Consider the following 8,731-nt stretch of genomic DNA (forward strand, 5'->3'; position numbering starts at 1 on the left):
AGCCTTTACATATGATCAGGATTTGTTTGGATTTTATCACATGTCATTTGACAATACTTTGCTACAGTAGTCACTGAAGGCATCACGTGCATTGCTCTCTTGACAGCCAAATTTGTTTCACTTAGAATCTCTCTATCTATAGCCCTACACTTTGTTTTACACCTATTATGCAGCAATCTCTGTTTCTTTAGAAGGTTCTTTATACCATGGAGATTCACTCCCATAATGAACTGTTTTACTGGGTACATATCTCTCCAGTGTGTGGTCAACCATTCTTTAAAGTTGAGGCAGAGTTCCTCTACAATCACCTGACCTGTGCTGAAACTTTCTAGTTCCTCATTGAGATATGACACTACTGATTTTTCATCTAGTTTACTGAACCTACATATCTTTCTGCTTGTTTTAGTTGTCCTTTGTACTTTGGTAATCATTACTTCCACAACAGTGTTATGGTCACTGATACCAGATTCAGTGGGGACATCCTAAAAGACATCAGGTATTCTTGTTGCCATTAGATCCAAAATATCTTTCACCATGAGCTGGGTTCCCAACTGTCTGTTCTAGGTAGTTTTTAGGGAAGGCCTTTAGTAATATTTCACAGGATGTCTTTTGCCCAACTCCAACAAAACTGTAATGTTACCATTTAATTGTTGGATGATTAAAGTCTCCACTGATGATTACAGATTGATTGGGGAACTTACATACAAGTTAACTGAGATTTTCTCTAAAGTTCATCATTACATCAGGAGATGAGTCTGGTGGGTGACAGAAGGATCCAATTATCATTATACGCCCAAGCAGTCTCATATGCAGCTTCAATTTCTATCTCTTTGAATTGAGTTTCTTGTCTACTATGACAAATATATCACCTCCAATTGCATATACTTTCGATATACATTTTAATTTTCCCCAAAAATCTCATTGTTATCATTTTCAGGTTTCAACCAATTTTCTGTTCACAGTATTACATGAATTTTGCTGCCTTTCATGAGTGCTTCAAATTCTGGTACTTTGTTGTGAATGCTTCAGCAATTTACCACTATGTTTTTGATACTCTCACCTATGGGAGGCAATTTTTTTTTTAATCTTACACTGATTCTTCTGGGTTTCCTATAGCTGTCTTTTCCTGGATTGGATGGAGAGTTGCCTAACCAAAAAAAAACCTTATCTGTACCTCACGTACAGCCAGCTACCTGAGTAGCAGCCTCTGATGTGTAGTACACACCTGACATATTTGACATATTTAGGGGGACCCTACAGTTCTCAACCCTACAGTGCAAGTCCAGAAAGTTGCAGCCTAGCTTGTCAAAGAACCTTCAGAGTCTCTGGTTCAGTCCTTCCACTTGGCTCAGAACCAAAGGGCCATGATTAGTTCTGGGGACAATGCTGCAAATTGTGAGCTCCCTTGAAACTCCAGGTGCAAGGCTGGTCTTCTCAACCTTCTCTGTCAGTCACTGGAATGACCCAAGAATGACTTTGGAGTCCAGACATCAGGCAACATTTGTTCCAGTGTGTGCCACAATTTGCAGTTGGTTGTATACTGTTCCCTGAAAGGCTGCTGGAATAGCCTCTTCAACAGGCCCCCAAGCATATACACTGAAAGCTCCTGCTGTCCTTTCATGCCCTTCCTGCCATTTGCCTAAGGGTTACCATCATTCTCCATATGTTTGAAATGTCAAAAATTACTAGATCCCTACCACTTTGCATTTGCCTCTTCCAGACACTGGACAAAAGAGATATCCCCATAACAGTTGAAGTGAGTCCTACTAATTCAGTTTCAGTTTCAGTGAAAGATAGCACCTCACACTTGTTGGTTAGTGGTACTGGTACAATGCCCTGAGTCCTCTCTGGTCCCTGTCCATCCTGTACAGGATGCCTAGCTCTACCATTGACATGCTTCTCACAGTTGAGTGGATGGATAATTATAGATTCTGTAGTTTCTGCAGAGAAGACATGATATACAGGAGAGGATAGTACTTGAGGTACCTCTGGTACAGGTATCACAGGAGGTGCCAATCATTTGACAGTAGTCAGGGCGATTTCCAGCTCCTTATGAAAGTCAAACAACCCTTCCCATGGTTGAGAACAGCATCAACAGTTGGGCTGCATTTTGGCTGTTACAATGTACTAAAAGGCAGTGAACAAATAACTTTAAATTAAACCTCTTTTAATCTGTTGAGCTAAAAGGTTACTAGTTCCCTATAAGAATTGAAACAGAAACACAAAACTAGATTTCTGTTAAGGCAGCAGAAAAACCTGTGGTAAAAATTACTAATTTCCTAAAATGTTTTGATGTTAATTATAATTGTTAGCAAATTTGAAAACAGAGTTCAGTTTTGATAAATAAAGATAATATATGGGGTTACTCCTCTTTAAGAGAAAAGTAGATGTAGCACAATATGTGAGTTAGAAAATTTGCTACAGTAACTAAATCACAAATGCCAATGTGATACATATTGCTCGTAAATTATGCAAAGGACAATGGCATATGAAAATTTTTCCAAAAATTCACATTAATTTGCATTGATATACAGGTGACATGTACTTTGGCTGAACTGTGAACCACAAACACTGATTTGTTACAAATAAAGTTACGTATCCAAAACACTCAACCCCCAATTTACAAAAATATTGTTTTGTAGGCATCCTATTTCTCATGTAATTGTGCAATGAATTAAAGCAAAATTGTTTTGAATGATGATAGGTCTACTGTGCTCAAAAATTTTAAAGGAGCACAATTAGTTTAAGTCTACAATTGATGATAACAGTACTAGTTTATCACGACACTCACGGATGTACAACATTTCACAGTATATCACCATACAAATGGGTATTAATACAATAATGCGAATCTAAAGTTTTAAATTGATACAAGATTTGTACAAGCAGTCCCACACAAGGGAAAATTCCTGTCACCTTTTATATGTAAATAAATGAGTCTATTGCATGGATTTTTTCACTTAGCTGATTCTGTGCACACTCTCCACCGATGTGCCGAAGAAGAACACTGCATCATAAGTTTCTCTTAATCAAAATTGTTAAAATGTGCAACATCAACAAACCATGTCTTCTGTCTGTTGCTATCAATTAATTGTTCAGTGTATTGGCTACCCTGAGAATTTGTAATTATCAATTACTTGTCTCATCGTGTACAAAACATTAAAAAATGAGACCATTAATCAGTTCCATTACAAGCATCACCCATTAGCTTTATGCCAGACTAATTCAATTTGTACCATTATGACAGTGGGACAAGCAGTGTAAGATATCCTAAATAAGCTGACATTTACACTCAACACATACATGAGCTGGTAGAGTTTTAACTGTGTACCTCCAAGAGAAATTTGTTAACATCGAGTATAGATTTAAGTGTCAGGAAGTCATTTCTGAAAGTATTTGTATGGAGTGTAGCCATGTATGGAAGTGAAACATGGATGATAAATAGTTTGGACAAGAAGAGAATAGAAGCTTTCGAAATGTGGTGCTACAGAAGAATGCTGAAGATTAGATCGGTAGATCACATAACTAATGAAAAGGTATTGAATAGAATTGGGGAGAAGAGAAGTTTGAGGCACAACTTGACTAGAAAAAGGGATCAGTTGGTAGGACATGTTCTAAGGCATCAAGGGATCACCAATTTAGTATTGGAGGGCAAAAATCGTATAGGGAGACCAAGAGGTGAATACACTAAGCAGATTCAGAAGGATGTAGGTTGCAGTAAGTACTGGGAGATGAAGAAGCTTGCACAGGATAGAGTAGCATGGAGAGCTGCATCAAACCAGTCTCAGGACTGAAGACCTCAACAACAACAACCTCCAATTCCAGTGTGCAGATCAGGCCGACCATAACTGAAAGTGAAATATTTTCTTAACATCTGGAGATTATTAACACATTAGTCACATTAGTCAGCACATTTATAAGGTGTCCTCAGTTGATTGGTAGGTAATTCAGGTAAAAGTTGAGAGGGTGCTGCAATTTGACATCACTCAGTCACCAGATGTCACATGGCCCAGTCATCTGGGCCTCATGAAGAAGGTAGAGGGCATATGATACTTCTGTACAAACTAGAACTGACTGGAAAAAATAATGATAAAGAATGTGGTAGTTCAGCCTTTTCATCAAATTTGATAGCTGATAAGTTTTTGGGTTTGCAGTCAAACTGGTCAGCTCAACCACAAATGCAAAGTCTTATAAACTATCATAACGGATATCTGCTCATTGAACGTAGTCACTTACACCATGAACTGTTTGAAATGATTGAATTATTCCTTCACATTTGTGAGAGAACCTGTCTTCTTGAAGTTGACCCTGGCATGTGCCAAACAAGACCTCCACAAATACCAGGAAACCTTAATAGAATAAAACTCTGCCTATGAAGTGAAAGCCCAAATTTCGAACCTTAACTGGATTTATTACTCACAGACTAACTCATTAACAGTATTACATTGGACTTTACAATCTAGTAGCTTTGTGCAGACTCTCTGTGCAGAATGTCTCATTAATTAGGAAGTACATCAAGGATGTCTTGCTCATTCTTGGGAAGCCAGAAACATGGAACTTCACTAGGAGGGGTTTGATGGCGCAGTACACTACACTGCAGATTCTGAGGAAATACTGGTGATGATGCAGGCACATTAAATGGAGACCTTGCATGTGGAACAGTTCCCCAGGAATACCTCAAACATAAAATATACAACCAACCAAAACCTGAATTGTGCTATTTCACTATTTCAACTACTAAACACTAACTTCATTTTCAGGGAATTCTAATTTGGATTGGTTGTGCTTGCTCATTTATAAAAGTCATTAAGGGTACTAATGTCACCCAAACTCTCATTTGTTTCATAAAATGCCCTTGTACCCTTACATCTGCCATATATGAGCTTTGTACATGAAAACTTGTTTCAAGTACTTTCTACCGATGAATGTGGAAGTGCAGGCCTATGTAGTTCTCCTGAATGAGGCAAAGAGGAAAATTACAATTTGAATAAAGCAGGAGAAGAAAATTTATCAATGTACACAGTATGGAACCAAGTGTAAATGTGGGCAATGCAAATCTGCTGACCCAAAGTTGTGCTGAAATGTTTAGCAAAATCACACAAAGTGACTTCCAGACAGTAAACTCGGATAGCAAACCATTTGTACTTTCAGACAGTCACAGTCATGGTTTTGCAAATAAACCAAGAGAAAAAACAAATATCAAACAATGGAAAATCCAGGGTGGAATGTACCAATATTATGAAATGGGAAGTTATCACTCATTATATAGCAGAGGTGCTGAGTCGCAGATAGACACAACAAAAAGACTGTCACAAATAAAACTTTTGGCTGGTATGGCCTTTCTCAAAAACAGATGACAGACACATGCATGCACACACACACACACACACACACACACACACACACACACACACACACACACATAACATAACATAACATAACTGCAGTTCAGGCAACTTATGCCACACTCAAAAACTAATAAACGGAAAAAACTAATAAATATTCATGTGCTATGATGACATTTAGTGAAATTAAAAACATAATTGCACCTACAGAGGTAAAAATTCTACACAATAAATACTTTGTCATACTTCTTGGAGGTTATAATGATGTATACAACAACAAAACAGCAATTGCTACATGCAATCTTAAACAGTGTCTGAATAATCTCACACATACAAATGTTGTAACTGTGAATATTCCACATCACCATGATCTTGTGAGATAGTCGTGTGTTAATAAAGAGATGCAAAGTGCCAATCAACAGTTTGCTAAAATCTGTAGGCATTTTTAAAATGTGAAATGCAATGACATGAGTAATATAGGACACACACAATGCAGACTACACTTGAACGGTTTGGGTAAAGAATATCTGGTGAACCTGATAAAGAAGGAAATAAAAAAACACCATAACTTCAAAACAAAACTTATTGTCACAACACCATAACCAAATCCAACAGGAATAACAAAATAGCCACACAAAATGTAGAAGTGAAAGAACTATAAGCAGTAGCAGCAAAACAGGGGAGTAAAGTACAAGGAGTCAGCAGAAACGAAAGTGGGTAGTGAAATGAATGATGAGAAAAGTATAGCTCCTCATAATCCTAATAATTTTTTAGACAAAAACAAGAAAAATTAGAAGTCTTCAATGTAATAAGTGCTTAGTGTTTCTTGATTCTCCTCCAGAATGTCCAATCAATAAGAAATAAAGTGCAACATGTAGAAGTGGAACTGCAGACTATTGGTGGCTCATTTGTTTGCATAACAGAACATTGATGTAGAGCATCTGGAATTATATTTTTAGCTCTGAGCTCATATACTGTAACAAGCTCATATAATCTAACATGCCATTATAGTAGAACCACTATGAGAGGTGATGGGTCATGTATATATGTAAAGGAAGGGATTATGTATAAATTTGGGGATTATTTCATTAAGTGTATGGAGTGTAGCCATGTATGGAAGTGAAACATGGACGATAAATAGTTTGGACAAGAAGAGAATAGAAGCTTTCGAAATGTGGTGCTACAGAAGAATGCTGAAGATTAGATTGGTAGATCACATAACTAATGAGGAGGTATTGAATAGAATTGGGGAGCAGAGGAGTTTGTGGCACAACTTGACAAGAAGAAGGGACCGGTTGGTGGGACATGTTCTGAGGCATCAAGGGATCACAAATTTAGCATTGGAGGGCAGTGTGGAGGGTAAAAATCGTAGAGGGAGACCAAGAGATGAATACACTAAGCAGATTCAGAAGGCAGTAAGTACTGGGAGATGAAGAAGCTTTCACAGGATAGAGTAGCATGGAGAGCTGCATCAAACCAGTCTCAGGACTGAAAACAACAACAACAAGTGAAGAAAAACATGTAGAAATATCAGCTACAGAGATAAGAAAGCCACATATGGTCCAAATAATAACTATACTATGTTTCCAGAATGAGATTCTCATGCTGCAGCGAAGTGTGCGCTGATATGAAACTTCTTGGTGGATTAAAACTGTGTTCTGGACTGCGACTTGAACTCGGGACCTTTGCCTTTCGTGGGCAGGTGATCTACAAACTGAGCTACTCAAGCACAACTCACACCCCATGCACGCACCTTTCTTCCACCAGTACCTCATCTCCTACATTCCAAACTTCATAGAAACTCTCCTGCGAACCTGCAGCTTCTGTGAAGTTTGGAAAGTAGGAGATGACGTACTGGCAGAAGTAAAGCTGCGTGGATGGGGCATGAGCCATGCTTGGGTAGCTCAGTGGTAGAGCACCTGCCCGTGAAAGGCAAAGGTCCCAAGTTCAAGTCTCTGTCCGGCACACAGTTTTAATCTGTCAGGAAGTTTCACTATACTATGTGTTTACCATTCTCCCAGTGGTGACATAGATACATTCAAAGCTAAACTAATCCAGGTACTGGACATGGCTACTAATCCTATGGGCAAAATTCTGATTTGCAGAGATGTAAACATCAACATGTTAATGTTGCATGCTGCAACACATTCTTGAACATGACATACAGCTATTGAATGTCACCATTGATTAACACAACCGTAGGAGTAACCAAGCATTCAGCATCAGTCATTGACCTTATACTAACTGACTTGGAGAAAGAAAATTGTGATGTTGTTGTAGGTAACATAACTGTTTCTTCTTCCCTTGTGTATATTCTTACAGTTTATACCTGTTCTTGTAGTAAGAAGCAATGACATGAAAAGAAGGCAATGATTATTATCCAGTGATCCTGTGAAAGTATTAGTGGTTGAATATTGGATATTGGAATTAGTGATTGGAACAAAATTCAGTTCAAATGGGAGGATCAGCTATAAAGAAACATCTTACTTATGCAATGCTGTAAGTGCATGGGACTAGCTGGAAGAACTGTCATCTTGTTAAGAAAATATTAGCAGTTTTGCCATTGTTTATTTAACAAAGGGATGCTTTGACTGTTATTTGAAACTGAAGTAATGACAGAATACTTGGAAGGAAATGGACTGTGAACTCTGCAAACTAAACGTTCAAGAAGATGAGGTTCTTATATATTCTGGCCATGCAATTTACACTAACAGCATTGACAATTGTTGCTGGCCACATACATCTCTTTGTTATCAACATATGGGGACAGTCCCACAGACAATTTAACACTGAAATAAGAAACATAGATAATTATTTAATATAGTGGTGATTAATGTTAATTAAATTATTACAACAACCGATTAAATTAACGTAAATATATTTTACAAAATTTACATAAATGTTACTCATCACAAAATGGTTACTACACCTGTAATGAAAAAGGCATCTAGCTATATCTAGAGGTAAAACAGAAGTGAGTCTCCTTTGTGGCAGTAAAGGAGATGTAAAAAAAAAAATAAATAAGTAAATAAATAAAAAAATAAAAAAAGTCTTTCATTTATTTTTAAAAAAATACATCACAGTGCATAATTAAAGGTTCTTGAGTACAGCTCATCACCGCTCTGGCAATATGAGGGAGTTACACACATGCCGCTTCGAATGGTGTTGACAGTATATGCATTGTTTTGTAAGCACCATTTGACTATATGGATCAATCTTTTCTTTCATTCATGAGTCTTTTAGTTTGTGCCCACCACATGGTGGCATTTTCCAGAGTGTATTTTTTAATATATGCATTTCGTATTAATTAGATTCAGATAACATAAAAATAAAACAAAAACATTGCAAGTTACAGTCACAAATATACATAAAAGATTTTTTTTTAA

The sequence above is a fragment of the Schistocerca piceifrons genome, chromosome 5, assembly GCF_021461385.2.
Source record: "Schistocerca piceifrons isolate TAMUIC-IGC-003096 chromosome 5, iqSchPice1.1, whole genome shotgun sequence".
In the NCBI taxonomy this organism is placed as follows: domain Eukaryota; kingdom Metazoa; phylum Arthropoda; class Insecta; order Orthoptera; family Acrididae; genus Schistocerca; species Schistocerca piceifrons.